The sequence below is a fragment of the Cherax quadricarinatus genome, chromosome 72 (assembly GCF_038502225.1).
Source record: "Cherax quadricarinatus isolate ZL_2023a chromosome 72, ASM3850222v1, whole genome shotgun sequence".
In the NCBI taxonomy this organism is placed as follows: domain Eukaryota; kingdom Metazoa; phylum Arthropoda; class Malacostraca; order Decapoda; family Parastacidae; genus Cherax; species Cherax quadricarinatus.
The window spans coordinates 5,812,643-5,832,439 of record NC_091363.1 but is presented as its reverse complement, the minus strand read 5'-3'; the positions used below and the strand labels follow the sequence as shown (position 1 = coordinate 5,832,439).

Sequence of the window (19,797 nt, the reverse complement as noted above, 5' to 3'; positions counted from 1 at the left end):
TAGACAGCTGCTCAGGAAACTCAAGTGTTGACCTTCCCAAACTCGCCATCAACTGCACTACGGTGACCAAACATTTATCTCCATCAACTCCATCTGTGCTAGATACACCTCTCGTGAGGCTGCTCCGTCGAATTCCTGTGGCTTCCGGTGTACGGGGTCCCTGCTGTAGCCTCAGGGCAAGACTGCCTTCCTCTGGAGAGAATGCAAGTACATTAGGATTCAGGTACATTCCCGGCTTTACAAGTTAGACTGGTGAATACTTTGTGTACTTGCTATTATGGGAAAAATGACAATTTAGCATTAGAACAAAACAGATAGTTGTCACAAGTGAGAATGGACCCAAAACTACATTTGTTAAAAAAATTCTTTGATGGAACAAATTATTATAATAATCATGCATGCATGACAGAGAGCTAAACTCGTAGGGATCATAGAGTGCCTGGGGAATGAAGGGGGGAATCAGATTTAATCCTAGGGAGGGTAGCTCCACTTCTTTGGATCAGGAGCCCTTAACTGACATCAAGACACCTTCCCTTGAAGACGTTCTGGATACATTTAGCGTTTATATACCTCTGATGGGTTTCGAGAGTGTTCTCACTCCCGCAGCCCGACCCTGGGCCAGGCAACAATAGCCTGGTCAACCAAGCTGTTGTTGCTGGCGGCCGCCTGGCCGTCCGTGAACTGTGCCTGCTAGTGCACACTGTTGGTACAGCTGCTGTTTCTCCTGTCAGAATTAATAACTGTTTCTCCAAATGTTCCCTTTCCTCGTCTGCTGTTGCTGCTAACTGGATCACGGTGTCAGCCTGCTGCTGCTTGGCCGTTCTGCTACCACCAAACTCAATGTTCTGCTGTTGTTTCTTTGTTATATGCTTCAGCAGACTGTTATGCAGGTTTCTGCATTAATGTGAAGTTTATAAAATAAGGTGTTTGTAGGTGAAAAAATTCTCCATAATTTTATAAATAATGTTATCAGTTTGCGGGCCCTTTTAGGGCATGAAGTCACGACGTGACTATTGTAGCAGTGGGACTATTGTAGCAGTGTGACTATTGTAGCAGTGGGACTATTGTAGCAGTGGGACTATTGTAGCAGTGTGACTATTGTAGCGGTGTGACTATTGTAGCAGTGGGACTTGTAGCAGTGGGACTATTGTAGCAGTGGGACTATTGTAGCAGTGTGACTATTGTAGCGGTGTGACTATTGTAGCAGTGGGACTATTGTAGCAGTGGGACTATTGTAGCAGTGTGACTATTGTAGCAGTGGGACTATTGTAGCAGTGTGACTATTGTAGCAGTGGGACTATTGTAGCAGTGTGACTATTGTAGCAGTGGGATTATTGTAGCAGTGTGACTATTGTAGCAGTGGGACTATTGTAGCAGTGTGACTATTGTAGCAGTGGGACTATTGTAGCGGTGTGACTATTGTAGCAGTGGGACTATTGTAGCAGTGTGACTATTGTAGCAGTGGGACTATTGTAGCAGTGTGACTATTGTAGCAGTGTGACTATTGTAGCAGTGGGATTATTGTAGCAGTGTGACTATTGTAGCAGTGGGACTATTGTAGCGGTGTGAATATTGTAGCAGTGTGACTATTGTAGCGGTGTGAATATTGTAGCGGTGTGAATATTGTAGCAGTGTGAATATTGTAGCGGTGTGACTATTGTAGCAATGTGACTATTGTAGCAGTGTGACTATTGTAGCGGTGTGAATATTGTAGCGGTGTGAATATTGTAGCAGTGTGATTATTGTAGCAGTGTGACTATTGTAGCAGTGTGACTATTGTAGCGGTGTGACTATTGTAGCGGTGTGACTATTGTAGCGGTGTGAATATTGTAGCGGTGTGACTATTGTAGCGGTGTGAATATTGTAGCGGTGTGAATATTGTACCAGTGTGACTATTGTAGCAGTGTGACTATTGTAGCGGTGTGAATATTGTAGCGGTGTGAATATTGTAGCAGTGTGATTATTGTAGCAGTGTGACTATTGTAGCAGTGTGACTATTGTAGCGGTGTGACTATTGTAGCGGTGTGACTATTGTAGCGGTGTGACTATTGTAGCGGTGTGACTATTGTAGCGGTGTGAATATTGTACCAGTGTGACTATTATAGCAGTGTTACTACTGTATCGGTGTGACATCGTTCCTTAAAAGCTCCCACAAATTGATGACATTACTTATAAAATTATGGAACATATTTTTTCCACCAGAAACACCTTATAAACTTCACATTAATGCAGAAAACTGCATAATATAGACCCAACCAGCAGGCAGCTTTCTGCCCCTTCCCAGTAGAGCGGGATGGGGGGGGGGGATGCCTCTATGTTAGTAAAAGGCTCTTCATCCAAGGAAATGGAGATGCCATATCTTTCTTGGATCAAACCGTTCATATGACCATTACATGTTTAGCGACTCCAATAATAATAATAATAATTAAATTTAAAGACAATATGCATACATTTTGGTAGTGCAAAATAATAAAAATAATAATAATACCACTGTTGTGAGATGATAATGTGTAGTCTGTTTTAGGGCCTCTGAGAGCCAGTTCTCTTCCCTGGAGCTCGTATTATTAATAAGAGTTAATGAGAGATATTAGAGAGTAATCTGTCTTACCAGCTGTATAGAATCATTATAAAATTCTCTCCCCCCCCCCTCTCTCTCTCTCTCTCTCTCTCTCTCTCTCTCTCTCTCTCTCTCTCTCTCTCTCTCTCTCTCTCTCTCTCTCTCTCTCTCTCTTTCTTTTCTCATTGTGAATACAAAATTTACAACGCAGGCGGAAACTGTGTGGGCTTGTGAGAGTTCGTGACTTGTACGTGCATTGAGTCATGATGACGCGGTCAGCACGCGTTCGCTGGCGCTGTTCACCGCCATAAGTTAACTGGGGCTGTTCACCGCCACAAGTTCGCTGGGACTTTTCACCGCCATAAGTTAACTGAGGATGTTCACCGCCACAAGTTCGCTGGGACTGTTCGCCACCACAAGTTCGCTGGGGCTGTTCACCGCCGTAAGTTCGGTGGGGCTGTTCACGGCTACAAGTTCACAGGGGCTATTCATCGCCACAAGTTTGCTAGGAGCTGTTTACCGCCACAAGTTCGCTGGGGTTGTTTGCCTCCATAAATTGGCTAGGGCTGCCGCCGACCTACACAAGACTACTACTACCTGGAGGGTAGTCCGGGGGTCAACGCTCCCGCGGCCCGGTCCATGACCAGGTCTCCCGGTGGATTAAGGCCTAATCAACCAGGCTGTTACTGCTGGCAGCACGTAGTCCAACGTATGAACCACAGCCCGGCTGATCCGGTACTGACTTGAGGTATCCGTCCAACTCCCTCTGGGTCAACCATTCACCTTGAATCTTTTCCTACAACAATAATTATGTGTTGAATTGCTTCTGCGAATCGCCAAATTGTGTCTGGGAGGAGGGATGAAGAGTGTTCACATATAACCCTCACAAAGGAAACGTATGGCGATGTTTCGAAATGTTGCCAAATCACAGTGGTCCTAGACGGACCGAAACGTTGTCATGACGTCCCTCACCTAATTACAAGTTAGTTGTGAATTATTTCTGCCTATTGACTTTTTTAATCTTTCTCGGGGAGTGTTTACCTGGTGACTGTGGAGTTGAACTCTAGCCTCTGGTCCCGTCTTGACCGATGCTGATGGTTTCTTATTCCTAAAGTTTTATTCCAGATATTATTAAAGCTGTGCAGGATGCCAGCATCCATCACCTCCGCTCTCACTTTATTCAATCCTATCACTACCATCCTGTGGAAATATTTTTTATTACGTCTCAGTTGTACGTTAGCTGTGCAGCTTCCATATTTATCGATGGTGAGTATCTTGAACGATGTGATCATGTCTCCTCTAGATTTTTGCCTCTTTAGTGTTATACTATCTGTTTTCAGATCATATACCCTGCACCTCCAGGACCAGTCTAATGTCTCCAGTTTCTTCATGTGAGGTGTGTTCGAAGATGGTGCTGCAAAGATCCCAGTGGAAATAAGTCACTTTGATTGTTTTGGGTTACCCTAGGTAATTTACACATGTTACTATGCAATAAGATCACGGTAAACAGGTGATATCACAATATGCAGAATAACTAGTGAAAAAGAATAGTGAAATTCCAAGCACTTTCGTGATTTCTCACATTATCAAGGAACTTTGAATTTCACTAATTTTTCAAAGTGATTATTCTGCATATGTCACTATGTATGAAAATTTGTATAATTGTATGTATGTGCACCTGTACCTAAATAAACTTCCTGCATCCTCTAGGCTAGGCTAGGACCAGGCGGCGCCAGTTTCGGTATTGGGGAGGTGGAGGGGGGGTTACTTAGCTATCTGGTTGGGAGGATTAGGCGACTTGTTTGAACCAGCGTTGTAACTGGCCTCTCCCCTCATCGTTGTTTTATTATCTTACAGTTGTTAGGGTTGATTTCCAATAGTAATTTAGTTTAGTTTAATTTTTGTAAGTCTTCTTCACTTCAAGGGTGCGGGGGGGGGGGGGTAGGAGAGCCTTGATGCTGGTAAAGGGCTTTTCGTCCAAGAAAATAGGGCTACTTTCGTCTTTGAATCAAAGCAGATTACCTTCCATTCCTCAGTTGTTGTATGACCCTTCCGGGTTTAGCGCTTGTAAATGAAAATAATAATAATAATAATAATAATAATAATAATAATAATAATAATAATAAAGCAAAATCTAGGGTTTACATATTCGTAAATCTGTACTCTGTTTCTTATGAAGGTGACAGTGGTTAAGTAAATTTATTCCTGTATACACAAATAGTTACATAAATTATCATACATAACAGCATGTGTAAAGAACCTACGATGGTGTTGGCGGGGGGATGGGAGAGAGAGGAGGGGGACTGTGAAAGTGGTGATGGTGAGGAAGGGGAGGGGCGGTGGCAACTTGTAGATACCTCCAGGGATCATCGCCCCCCTCCCCGCGGCCCGCACTTACTGACACTGTGCTTCCAGCACGTAGTCTGGCTGAGGCATCACACAGCCTAACTGATCACGCATGCCTGAAGGCCCATATAAAGTTCCTTCTTAAATGACAGTAGAACATTCAAGACAAGAGATGCTAAGCCAATGATGATCCTTTTTAAATCACTTATTCTTTCTAGGCTGGAATACTGCTGTACATTAACATCTCCATTCAAGGCAGGTGAAATTGCAGAGCTAGAGAATGTACAGAGAACCTTTACTGCACGTATAAGTTCCATCAAACACCTTAACTACTGGGAGCGCCTGGAAGCACTTGACTTGTACTCACTAGAGCGTAGGCGAGAGAGATATATCATAATCTACACCTGGAAGATTCTGGAGGGACTGGTCCCTAATATGCACACAGCAATCACTCCATACGAAAGCAAAAGACTTGGCAGGCGATGCAACATACCCCCAGTGAAAAGTAGGGGCGTCACTGGTACACTAAGAGAAAACACAAGTGTCCGGGGCCCAAGACTGTTCAACAGCCTCCCACCAGCAATAAGGGGCATTACGGGAAGACCCCTGGTTGTCTTCAAGAGGGAGCTGGACAGATACCTAAAGACGGTGCCGGATCAGCCGGGCTGTGGTTCGTACGTTGGATTACGTGCGGCCAGCAGTAACAGCCTCGTTGATCAGGCCCTGATCCACCGGGAGGCCTGGTCGTGGACCGGGCCGCGGGGACGTTGATCCCCGGAATTCCCTCCGGGTAGACTCCAGGTAGTTTATTGATAATTTCCCTTATCAGAGTCTTTTTCAAAGGCTGCATTTTATTTGAATTCCATTACAACCAGAATCATGTAGCAGTCCAGCAGTTGCTTGAGGCAGGAGCATTCGGCTCTAAATCCGTTGTCTTGGGTTGTGTAAATTTTGTGATTCAGTGACTGTATTAACTTTACTTCTTAGTACGATTGCAAAGATTTTGATAAGTATAACTTCAATGTTACCTATCGATAGATTTTCGCGACAGCATTACTGTTACCATCAAGGAGTGAGAGCTGTATTCCAGCGGCTTGTACAGCTTGTGGAATATTCAAGCCCTGGTATTTCTACCCACTTTAATGATTAATCAGTCACTAAGCGTTTCGCCTGAACCTCATACCTTATATAGCGCCCACTTGCTTTCACCAAACCATATTGGAATGTATATTTGTGTGTAGTTCAACCCTAAGGAATATGCGTATGTGTCTGTACTGACAGCGGCAGAGTTTATATATACGTATTATTGATTTTGATCAGGGGAATCCCGATTTACCCGTGTAATCAAATTTGCAGTATACTAGAAATTTTAAAGGTAATACAGTTCGTTATTAACATATTGTCTTATACACATCACAAGGAAAATCATTATCATACGCTTGCTTAGTAACAAGTAAGTTTTTGAAAAATGGTTTGGTGATACCGACAAGATGTTGAAAAAGACACTTTATGTACAGTTCAGGACATTTATTAGAGGAAATGTTGCGCCACAGGTGGCGAACGGTACATAAGTGTCTTTCCAAGAGTAAATTTGTCTTTGAATTTTTGTACATAGCAGATGTTATGGGTAGAGAATCATAAAAGATGTTACGGACAAAGAAGTACTTTATGTACACTTAACCTACGAGAACCCCATAAAATAAATGTTACTTATTTACACTGTAATACAAAGAACAGATACATATTTTAAATTAATTCATAAATAACCCGCACAGGAGAGATAACCTTACGATGACGTTTCGGCCTGACTTGGACCATTAACAAAGTCACACTAACACAAAAGATGGTAAGTAGGTATAATGTTTCTCAGGAAACAGGACAAGTGTTCCCTGACACGGGTCTAAAACATATGATGACCCACAGCTGGAGTTTTTGGTCATCTGACCGAGGCCTTCCACTGGCTTACCTATCCACTTCTTTAAAAATCTTGATTATGATTATAACCATTAGAAGTATATATGATGATAACACAAAAGAGAGGGAGCCAGTATATATGGACGAGGGAGAGAGGGACGGGACAAAGAGTGGAGGGAAAGGAGGTAGTGGTAAATAGCGAAAAAACTAGTAGTAGAAATAGTAATTATAGTAGAAAGTAGAGAGGTTTAGTTCCTTTTTGTTCTTTAAATTAATTTATTGCAAATAAAGTTTGCAACTTATATTTCACCTCGAAGAGGTTTACCACAGCGTGTTGCCAACGCTAAACCCGTGTGGGTCATTGAGCTCAAAGAGTGAGGTGGAGGCGCTGTTCTCTGCTAATCTTGCTGCCTAGTCTGTCTAGCCAAGCTATGTGATCATCCATCAGTGGTGCAACATTAATGATGCAAAAAGTGAGTCTCCTCTCCTGCAATTTCATCTTGCAAGTGATCCGTAGGTTAACCTTGACCTGGTCAGCCTGACTTTTACTCTAGTTGCATGATAGGTGGCGTGTTGAAGTTTAAAACAATAAGAGTAAGTATTATTATTACGATTATTATTATTAGTTGATGCAGAAACCTCGTTATAACGAGCCTTTCATCAGTAGATTATTATTATAATGGGAGCGCTAAACCCGCAGGATTATACAGCGCATGTGGGTAGAGGGCTCGACCCTCCGTTCCCTGAGCACAGGAGAGACGCACCAGCCAGACATCCCTCTATATCCCCCCATACAAAGCTTCAACGGCCTGATGCGACGTGGAAAAACCGTTGACAAACTCTCTTTCATCTTTTTTTTTATGTATAGACAAAAACAGTAAGGAAGCTGGGAGATAATGTGTGACGTAAATAGTCAACGTGGGAAGGAAGGAAAGAGTGAATTAATGGAGCTGCGGAAGTATTTTTTTTTTTTTGTATTGAACAAAACTGGATATATCCGCAGTGTGCTATCTTATTCCATATGATGGTAACAAAATATTATACATCCGCAGTGTGCTATCTTATTCCATATGACATTTACGCAGTGAGGACAAGAGCTGTGTTTTCCTGTCATATTCCATTCATATACAGGTACACATAAGTATAGTACATAACTTATACATAGCAGCATATGTGTAGATTACCTAGGATAACCCTAGAAAAGTCCAAGTGTTTATTTTCCATTAGTATCTTTGTAATATCTTATTATTTAACCTTAAAAGTTAAAACAGCAGATATTGATTGTATACTTTAATTTAACAGCAGCAGCAGTAGCAGTAAAAATAGTGTCATCAGCAACGGTAGCAGCAACAGGAGCAGCAACAGGAGCAGCAACAGGAGCAGCAAATGGAGCAGCAACAACACAGACATCATGAGGTTAGGTGGACACCTCACTAAGTTAGGTATTGATTATTAACCTTACTGGAGCTCCCATTGTCTGCCTCCACCCGTACACACCCTCCACTCTCAATAGCCCCCCTCCACCCCCCTCCCCTCCACTGCTACCCTCCCGTTACCATCACACTCCCTCCAGTACCACACACTCCTTCACCACACTTTCGTTCACCAACACACTTCCCTACACCACCACACTCTCCTTCACCACCACACTTTCCTTCACCACAACGTTCTCCTTCACCACAACACTCCTTCACAACACTCTCCTTCACCACACACTCCTTCACCACCACACACTCCTTCACCACCACACTCTCCTTCACCACCACACTTTCCTTCATCACACTCTCCTTCACCACACTCTCCTTCACCACACTCCTTCACCACCACACTCCTTCACCACCACACTCCTTCACCACCACACACTCCTTCGCCACAACACTCTCCTTCACCACCACACTCCTTCACCACCACACACTCCTTCCTTCCTTCACCACCACACACTCCTTCCTTCCTTCACCACCACACACTCCTTCCTTCCTTCACCACCACACACTCCTTCACCACCACACACTCCTTCACCACCACACTCCTTCACCACCACACTCTCCTTCACCACCACACTCCTTCACCACCACACTCCACCCTCTCTATCGACTATTTACCCCCTCCTCTCATTCTTGCCTCCCATGGAACAGCTGTCACAGATTTTCTTCCCCCCACCCCCTCCCAATACAATGGGTGCCTTGATGCGTGTGAAAGCCTCCTGATCCAAGGGACTGGAGCTACCCTCCACTACCTTGAATCAATCTTGATTGCTTCTCATTCCCCAGCTTCTGTATGACCCCTCTATGTTTAGTGCCCCTTCCATGAAAATAATATTGAACCATTGCTGAAACCAGTCCTCCTGCATTGTCACAAACCATCAGCTTTAACATATGGGAATCAACTTGTTTTTAGGCATGTCGTTGACATATCTGAAGTATGCTCAAAGCCTATTCCCCTAAGGAAAAAGAAGAGAAGATGTAAACTTGAGAGAGACGGTCCCTCTACAGGCGAAGACGAAGAATCACTGAGCTTCTCAAGGGGGGCTAGACTATCTGAAATGCGGAAGAAAGCACTGCCTAGGGAAGGAGAAAATATTAAACATAAGTTAAATTATTCATACAGGATCTAGGGGACACGGAGCTAAAAACAAGTAATGAAATTGAGAGATGTCCAAAATGTTTCTTTTCCCCTTTCATGTGCCTTAAGAATGTTTATGGAGAAAGAGTCGAGACATGGGTGTCATCTCGCAGTCGCTAAAAACATCGGATATAGCCCAACTATCTTTCCTGCCTCAAACGATGTATTATATTTTTGTTAGTGGATTATATCTCCTTCAACGTTAATAGTGGGATTTCACCTAACTTCATTGGTGTTCCAGTACCAATTGTCCTCAATCTCTACTGGCATAGAATTCTCTTATGTTTTAATAATCTCTCCTTAAGATAATGTGTATACATTTGGCCATAATCATACAGAGGAAGGGTTGATGGGGTGTACATGAGCTGTGTTCATGTGTGCGTCAGCGGGTAAACACTGAGATGAGTCACGTGATCAAGAACAGCTGATGAGACTCTCACCAGCACCGGAAGCTGCTGGTGATAGTTCTCAACCCCCGCCCCCGCGATGCTCTGGATGAGTGCTCCTCTCGTTCACTCCTCTTCTCTTCTCAGCTTCCTTATTAACTGTCATTATACCCAAGACTTCTCTTCCTTACTAATATATATTCATCATCACTTTTATTCCTTGCCCAACATATTTTTCTTCCTTTTAACACTTTTCTCAAGACCTCTGTTCATTCCTCATCACCTTTACCTTCACAGCACTTCTGCAACGCCTCTACCTCTTCCTCAATGTTTTTACTCTTACAACAAAGTGTCTCCCTCTTCCTCAACACTTCACGGCTTCTATTGTTCCTGTTCTTGAAGTTGTGTATGAAGTTTCCCCTCCATCATCTACCTGAGTTTATTTCGGTTCTGTACCTCCCTGATGCTTAATACTCTCTAGAGCTTACCTAGGCTTACCTGGTCCTTTAGTTTCCACATATGTTCTTGAACCTGGTTTCCTCTTTTCGAATAATCTGTATCTTTACACCTTGTTAGTTCCTCATAGAATTGTAGTCATGGTAATCATGTCCCCCCCCCCATGTCTTTCTTCTAAGGTCACCAGGGTCAGTTCGATTAGTTTCCTCATATTTCGGTGCTCTCAGCGTTATGACAAGTTTTGTAGCTAACTTTTGGACTATATCTGATTTCTTTCAGTGTTTGATCAGGTGTGGGCTCCACCATGGGGCTGCGTGCTCCATAGCTAGGCGTCATTTACCTTGTATATAGCCTTACTACCTCATCCTATTTTCATGATCCCTAATTTATTCAGGTTGAATTCCAATAGTCACTTTTCCTCTTCCATAGCTTCCCCAGGTCTCCACGGAGCCTGGCACTACCTTGTCAGTGTTACATCATCAACAAAGTGGGACAGGACTTAATCACCTCTGGGAAATTGTTAATACAAATTAAGAACAGCAGTGGCGCTAGTAGCGATACCTGAGGAATCCCCACTAGGTATGCACTCCCATTCATGACATACTGCAACTTGTTGCACACTCAGACACCTCCTACCTCACCTTTACTCTCTGGATACAGATGTTCTTCCGACATTAGTAGAGACAGGCTGCATAACCAGCTTTTACTGGGGCAGCGTTTCGCTCCGTGTAGAGTTTTATCAAGTCATGACTTGATAAAGCTTCACAAAGTTTCTCTCGGTAAAAGATGGTTCAGCAACCTCTTCCTTCTCCGTTCCTCTTTATTTTTGCGTCTTTCTGATACTTTACTGTCTCTTCTTCTTCTAGTTCGTGGAATAATCTCTACTGAAGTACGGATCATATCTTATCAAAAGCGTTTTGTGCAGTAAGGGAAAATGCAGTCCATCCTGCCCTGACGTCCCTGCTTGAGCTGTGTATGTCTTATGAACCTCTAGAGCAGTGGTTCCCAAACTTTTTCAGCTTGTTACCCAATTTAACATGCCACATAAAGCATGTTACCCCTTTCACAAAATGTTGTTATTATTGATATATATGGCTAAACGTGAACGTATACAGCCTCGCATACTCTGCTAATCCTAGCAAAACCATTGAAAACGTAAGAACCACACATACATTATATATAAAATTAATAATAGCTACAAATTCACAGTAACAGTGGGTAAATACTAACTATATAGTGCACAGGGCAGTACACATACATACCAGCTTATGTCTACCTCGGCTGATGCTCACAGATAAACTGACAGTGTGAAATAGAGGCAGCCTCAGGAAGTGAGTGACGCGTACTGGACAGGTCGATCTGGGCTACTGAGTGACTTTTGTCCTGAAGCATACTTGTCAAAATACTTTTGGGTTTCCACACACTTAGCTATATATTTCTTCTTTTCTAATACTGTATATTAGTTTTTGATGTTTATTGTTATTTGGTTTAACTTTATTACTTACTTATAATAGGTTTACTTTACAACTTTATATACTAAGACAAAGTTAACAATAATCCTCATACCGGGTACCGCATTGTTTTCTTGATTTTCAGAATTCATAACTTTTTTTTCTGTCACCCCTCCATTACCCCCCAAAAATGGTTAAATTACCCCCAGGGGGTAATTTACCCCCAGTTTGGGAACCACTGCTCTAGAGACAGGATTTCTAGTCTTGAATCCATGTCGGTTACATTAGGAAAATCCTGATTAAATCCTGTCTGTGTGTGTGTGTGTGTGTGTGTGTGTGCGTGCGCGCGCGTGTGTGTGTTTACGGGTGCCTGTGGGTACGTACCCTTGTGTGTGTGATGATTGGGTGCAGGTGGGTGAGTGGTGGTGGTGGCCACATTGTTCATTTAGTGCCAGATGGTACCTTGGATACCAGGTGGTGTTTTGAGAGCTAGATGTTGTGCCAGCTGACCGGCAGGTGACGTCAGGACCTGGCAGACACGCCCATCCTGCCGAGGTCGTGGTCAAGGTTACAACGATGGGGAAACTTCAAGGAATATTTATAACAGCAGTGTGTATGTGCGCGCGCGCGCGCGCGCGTGTGTGTGTGTGTGTGTGTGTGTACTCACTAATTTATGTTAGCGTAGGTCGAGTCTTGGCTCCTGCCTCGCCTCACAAGCTCCTGCCACTTGCACTACTGCTCTCTGGCTTTATGAGCCTTGTCTTACTTATTAGGACCCCAATGGAAATTAGTGACTGTCTGACTTATTTAGGTTATCCTCGGTTCTCTACGCATATGTAACTGTATTTGTGTACCTGAATAACTTATTTACTTATTATTAAAACTGTATGTGATGATTCCCACCACCACCACCACCACCCCTCCCTCATGTAGTTCATTATGCTCCCTCACCCACCACCACAGCTTTCTCATGTAGTTCATTATGCTCCCTCACCCACCACCACCCCTTTCGCATGTAGTTCATTATGCTCCCTCACCCACCACCACAGCTTTCTCATGTTCATTATGCTCCCTCACTCACCACCACCCCTTTCTCATGTAGTTCATTATGCTCCCCCCCCTCAAGGAAGGTTCCTTGATGTTGGTGAGGGGCTCTTGATTTAGGGAATTGGATCTGTGCTCCAGTTCCCCGAATTAAGCATGAATGCCTTCCACATCCCCCCCAGGCGCTGTATAATCCTCCGGGTTTAGCGCTTCCCCTTGATTATAATAATAATAATCATTATGCTCCCTCACCCACCACCACCCCTTTCTCATGTAGTTCATTATGCTCCCTCACCCACCACCACCCCTTTTTCATGTAGTTCATTATGCTCCCTCACCCACCACCACCCCTTTCTCATGTAGTTCATTATGCTCCCTCACCCACCACCACCCCTCTCTCATGTAGTTCATTATGCTCCCTCACCCACCACCACCCCTTTCTCATGTAGTTCATTATGCTCCCTCACCCACCACCACCCCTTTTTCATGTAGTTCATTATGCTCCCTCACCCACCACCACCCCTTTCTCATGTAGTTCATTATGCTCCCTCACCCACCACCACAGCTTTCTCATGTAGTTCATTATGCTACCTCACCCACCACCACCCCTCTCTCATGTAGTTCATTATGCTCCCTCACCCACCACCACCCCTCTCTCATGTAGTTCATTATGCTCCCTCACCCACCACCACCCCTTTCTCATGTTCATTATGCTCCCTCACCCACCACCACCCCTTTCTCATGTAGTTCATTATGCTCCCTCACCCACCACCACAGCTTTCTCATGTAGTTCATTATGCTCCCTCACCCACCACCACCCCTCTCTCATGTAGTTCATTATGCTCCCTCACCCACCACCACCCCTCTCTCATGTAGTTCATTATGCTCCCTCACCCACCACCACCACTTTCTCATGTAGTTCATTATGCTCCCTCACCCACCACCACCCCTCTCTCATGTAGTTCATTATGCTCCCTCACCCACCACCACCCCTTTCTCATGTAGTTCATTATGCTCCCTCACCCACCACCACCCCTTTCTCATGTAGTTCATTATGCTCCCTCACCCACCACCACAGCTTTCTCATGTAGTTCATTATGCTCCTTCACCCACCACCACAGCTTTCTCATGTAGTTCATTATGCTCCCTCACCCACCACCACCCCTTTCTCATGTAGTTCATTATGCTCCCTCACCCACCACCACCCCTTTCTCATGTAGTTCATTATGCTCCCTCACCCACCAACACCCCTCTCTCATGTAGTTCATTATGCTCCCTCACCCACCACCATCCCTTTCTCATGTAGTTCATTATGCTTCCTCACCCACCACCACCCCTCCATCGTGTAGTTCATTATGCTCCCTCACCCACCACCACAGCTTTCTCATGTAGTTCATTATGCTCCCTCACCCACCACCACCCCTTTCTCATGTTCATTATGCTCCCTCACCCACCACCACCCCTTTCTCATGTAGTTCATTATGCTCCCTCACCCATCACCACCCCTTTCTCATGTAGTTCATTATGCTCCCTTACCCACCACCACCCCTTTCTCATGTAGTTCATTATGCTCCCTCACCCACCACCACCCCTTTCTCATGTAGTTCATTATGCTCCTTCACCCACCACCTCCCCTTTCTCATGTAGTTCATTATGCTCCCTCACCCACTACCACCCCTCTCTCATGTAGTTCATTATGCTCCCTCACCCACCACCACCCCTCCATCATGTAGTTCATTATGCTCCCTCACCCACCACCACCCCTCCATCATGTAGTTCATTATGCTCCCTCACCCATCACCACCCCTCCATCATGTAGTTCATTATGCTCCCTCACCCACCACCACCCCTCCATCATGTTCATTATGTTCCCTCACCCACCACCACCCCTCCATCATGTAGTTCATTATGCTCCCTCACCCACCACCACCCCTCCATCATGTTCATTATGTTCCCTCACCCACCACCACCCCTCCATCATGTAGTTCATTATGCTCCCTCATCCACCACCACCCCTCCATCATGTAGTTCATTATGCTCCCTCACCCACCACCACCCCTCCATCATGTAGTTCATTATGCTCCCTCACCCATCACCACCCCTCCATCATGTAGTTCATTATGCTCCCTCACCCACCACCACCACCCCTCCATCATGTTCATTATGTTCCCTCACCCACCACCACCCCTCCATCATGTAGTTCATTATGCTCCCTCACCCACCACCACCCCTCCATCATGTTCATTATGTTCCCTCACCCACCACCACCCCTCCATCATGTAGTTCATTATGCTCCCTCATCCACCACCACCCCTCCATCATGTAGTTCATTATGCTCCCTCACCCACCACCACCCCTCCATCATGTAGTTCATTATGCTCCCTCATCCACCACCACCCCTCCATCATGTAGTTCATTATGCTCCCTCACCCACCACCACCCCTCCATCATGTAGTTCATTATGTTCCCTCACCCACCACCACCCCTCCATCATGTAGTTCATTATGCTCCCTCATCCACCACCACCCCTCCATCATGTAGTTCATTATGCTCCCTCACCCACCACCACCCCTCCATCATGTTGTTCATTATTCTCCCTCACTACTTTCACACTAAAAAGTACTTCCTAACATTCACGTGTTATTGTGTTTTTTATCTTGTGTGCCCCCTGGTCCCTGTCCCTCATATTTTAGCTTGTTACCTGCCCTGTCTGTTTCTCTAGGTGTCAGTGATGCAATACTTGTGTAGTATATTATGTGTCAATACCATTATATACAGCATCCCTCTGTACGTCACTCCAGTGTCATGGGACTTTCCTTTTGAACCGCGCACGCTAGGCCGCGGGCCTCATTTAGAATCTAGTGTTTTCTATGTAGATATTAATGTAAGGAATGCCCCTTTCTTATGATATATTTTAAATACGTATTATATAACGAGGAATTTACACTGGATATGCATTATAGAAAGAGGCATTTCTTACATCCTGTCTTTCAGAGTCGTCAAGTTCAATTCGTTTTAGTCTCCTGACAGTGCCAACATTTGCCAACATTTGAACGTTTCTGAAGATTCCAAATATGTTTCCTTGGGCGGGAGGCTCCGTGTTGATGTTGCCTACTTTAAGATGGGAGTTATATGCGTTGTGTACATATTTGTTAAGGTGCAGTTCTCTCTCACATTTTTTCTTTACTCAAAGTAGCAGTATTTCACCTGAAAGAAAGTGGTGTGTGTGTGTGTGTGTGTGTGTGTGTGTGTGTGTGTGTGTGTGTGTGTGTGTGTGTGTGTGTGTGTGTGTGTGTGTGTGTGTGTGTGTGCGCTCACCTATATGTGGTTGCAGGGGTCGATTCACAGCTCCTGGTTCCTCCTCTTCCTTGGTCGCTACTAGGTCCACTCCTGTCTTCAAGAACCTGATTGTACATCTTCCTAAAGCTATGTATGGTCCCCGCCTCTATCACTTCACTCTCCAGACTGTTTCACTTCCTGACAACTCTAAGGCTGAAGAAATACTTCTTAACATCCCTATAACTCATCCGAGTTTTCAACTTCCAGCTGTTTCCCCTTGTTCCTATTTCCCGTCTCTAAAGCATTATATCCCTATTCACTTTATCATTTCCTTTCAGTGTTTGGTACGTCATTGTATCGCACTTGGTCCTGTCCATCGTCATTAGCTTGACCTCTATTGACCTTTCCTCATAGTACATACCCCTTAGCTCCGGGACTAGTATTGTTACAAACCTCTGCACTTTCTCCAATTTCTTGACATGCTTGATCAAGTGTGGGTTTCATACTGATGTTGTGACTCCAGTGTGGGTCTGACGTACACGGTGTACAACGTTGCGACTCCAGTGTGGATCTGACGTACACGGTGTACAATGTTCTGATTCCAGTGTGGGTCTGACGTACACGGTGTACAATGTTGCGACTCCAGTGTGGGTCTGACGTACACGGTGTACAATGTTGCGACTCCAGTGTGGATCTGACGTATACGGTGTACAATGTTGTGATTCCAGTGTGGGTCTGACGTACACGGTGTACAACGTTGCGACTCCAGTGTGGGTCTGACGTACACAGTGTACAATGTTGCTTCTCCAGTGTGGGTCTGACGTACACGGTGTACAACGTTGCGACTCCAGTGTGGGTCTGACGTACACGGTGTACAATGTTGCGACTCCAGTGTGGGTCTGACGTACACGGTGTACAATGTTGCGACTCCAGTGTGGGTCTGACGTACACGGTGTACAACGTTGCGACTCCAGTGTGGGTCTGACGTACACGGTGTACAATGTTGCGACTCCAGTGTGGGTCTGACGTACACGGTGTACAATGTTGCGACTCCAGTGTGGGTCTGACGTACACGGTGTACAACGTTGCGACTCCAGTGTGGGTCTGACGTACACGGTGTACAATGTTGCGACTCCAGTGTGGGTCTGACGTACACGGTGTACAATGTTGCGACTCCAGTGTGGGTCTGACGTACACGGTGTACAACGTTGCGACTCCAGTGTGGGTCTGACGTACACGGTGTACAATGTTGCGACTCCAATGTGGGCCTGACGTACACTGTGTACAATGTTGAGACTCCAGTGTGGGTCTGGCGTACACGGTGTACAATGTTGCGACTCCAGTGTGGGTCTGACGTACACGGTGTACAATGTTGTGAATGACACCTTGCTTAGATGTCGAAACGCTATTCTTAAAATTCCCAGATGCGTATTTGCAGCCTGTACTTCGTCTGCGGTCTTTTTTGTCATTCCCCAACTTCGTAACTTTGCGTTTGGTGGGATTAAATGCCAGGAGCCATTTGTTACACTAGGCCTGCATGCCCGCCTGTGTGTACTCACGTATTTGTGGTTGCAGGGGTCGATTCACAGCTCTTGGCCCCGCCTCTCCGCTGGTCGCTACTAGGTCCACTCTGTGCTCCTTGAGCTTTATCGTATATCTTCTTAAAAAAATATGGAGCCTGCCTCCACTACATCACTCTCCAGATTGTTCCACTTCATGTGTGTACTCACCTAATTTTGGCTGCAGGGGTCGATTCATAGCTCCTGGCCTGATGTGTGTGTGATGGAATGTGTTTAAGTGCAATTGACATTCTCTGTTGTGGTTTAGTGATCAAAACTTTTGGTAGTGACTATTATGATGAAGAGGGAGATGAGGATAAGGATGAGAATGAGGAGGAATTTGAGGAGAAGAAGGTTATGAAAGGAGGAATAGGAAGAGGAGAAGGTTATCATGGGAGGTAGGAAGAGAGGCACTACACGGGGTGTCAGGGTCGTGGTGGTGTGGTCGTCACAGACATAGTAGGTCACCACTCTTGTACACTTCCCTGTGTTGTCACACTACACTACGTACAACTACTACTACTACTACTACTACTATTACAACTACTACTTTTACTACTACTACTACTACTACTACTACGTCTCCACCACTACCAAACTTTCCCCCGGACTCAGAGGTTAGTATGACTCACCTTGTGGTTTATGGATGGTTTGTTTGATAACACTATTACCCGTCTGCCTGCCGCCTGCCTACCTGCGTGCCTGCCTGCCTTCCAGCATGCCTGCCTACTGCGTGCCTGCCTGCCTTCCAGCATGCCTGCCTACTGCGTGCCTGCCTGCCTTCCAGCATGCCTGCCTACTGCGTGCCTGCCTGCCTTCCACCATGCCTGCCTACCTGCGCCTACCTGCTTACCAGTCTCTTATTTATCCATCTTTTTACCTGCCTACCTACCTATGTACATACCTGCCTACCTACCTACCTACCTACCTACCTACCTACCTACCTACCTACCTACCTACCTGCCTAGATACCTCCTGAACTACCTGCTTGCTTATAATAACATGACAAAAAAAAGAAAAAACACTGCAGCAGGCCTACTGGCCCATGCGAGGCATGTTCAAGTTTCCTACCAGCTTAAGCAAACGACCCAACCTAGTCTGGTTAGGCCACATTCACTTAAGGAAGGAGCACGGCATCAGACCTAGTAGCACAAGCTAGTCAGGTCCAACTCACACCCACCCACACCCACTCATGTATTTATTTAGCCTATTTTTTAAAACTACACAACGTTTTAGCTTCTATGACGGTACTCGGGAGTTTGTTCCACTTATCCACAACTCTATTACATAAGAACATAAGAAAGGAGGAACACTGCAGCAGGTCTGTTGGCCCATACTAGGCAGGTCCTTTACAATTCATCCCACTAACAAACATTTGACGAACCCAATTTTCAATGCCACCCAAGAAATAAGCTCTGATGTGAAAGTCCCACTCAAATCCAACCCCTCCCACTCATGTACTTATCCAACCTAAATTTGAAACTACCCAAAGTCCTAGCCTCAATAACCCAACTAGGTAGACTGTCCCACTCATCAACTACCCTGTGTACGAATGGTATATAATACCGACAAGATGAGAGTAAGACACATGTGCAACATCTGGGTATCTTTATTGTAGACGTTTCGCCATCCAGTGGCTTTATCAATACAAATTCCAGGACATAACTTGAAGACAGTGGAACTATGTACAGAAGATGAGGTAATCAGTCCCTCAACCTAGGAGTAGGTGCGAACAGCACCATAGTCTATGGTGCTGTTCGCACCTACTCCTAGGTTGAGGGACTGATTACCTCATCTTCTGTACATAGTTCCACTGTCTTCAAGTTATGTCCTGGAATTTGTATTGATAAAGCCACTGGATGGCGAAACGTCTACAATAAAGATACCCAGATGTTGCACATGTGTCTTACTCTCATCAACTACCCTATTTCCAAACCAATACTTTCCTATGTCCTTTCTAAATCTAAACTTATCTAATTTAAATCCATTACTGCGGGTTCTCTCTTGGAGAGACATCCTCAAGACCTTGTTAATATCCCCTTTATTAATACCTATCTTCCACTTATACACTTCCATCAGGTCTCCCCTCATTCTTCGTCTAACAAGTGAATGTAACTTAAGAGTCTTCAATCTTTCTTCATAAGGAAGATTTCTAATGCTATGTATTAATTTAGTCATCCTAC

General features: G+C 44.9%; 1 long non-coding RNA gene across 2 annotated transcripts; it reads left to right on the top strand.

Annotated features, from left to right (window-relative positions):
- The first annotated feature begins 2,773 nt into the window (after positions 1-2,773).
- Positions 2,774-9,995, top strand: LOC128701470 (uncharacterized). Of its 2 annotated transcripts, none has more exons than XR_008408923.2 (3): positions 2,774-3,305; positions 8,120-8,233; positions 9,215-9,995. It is a non-coding gene; the product is annotated as an uncharacterized lncRNA (long non-coding RNA). The 2 variants fall into 2 exon arrangements; XR_011394022.1 differs by having other exon boundaries at positions 8,120-8,259.
- Positions 9,996-19,797: the final 9,802 nt, after the last annotated feature.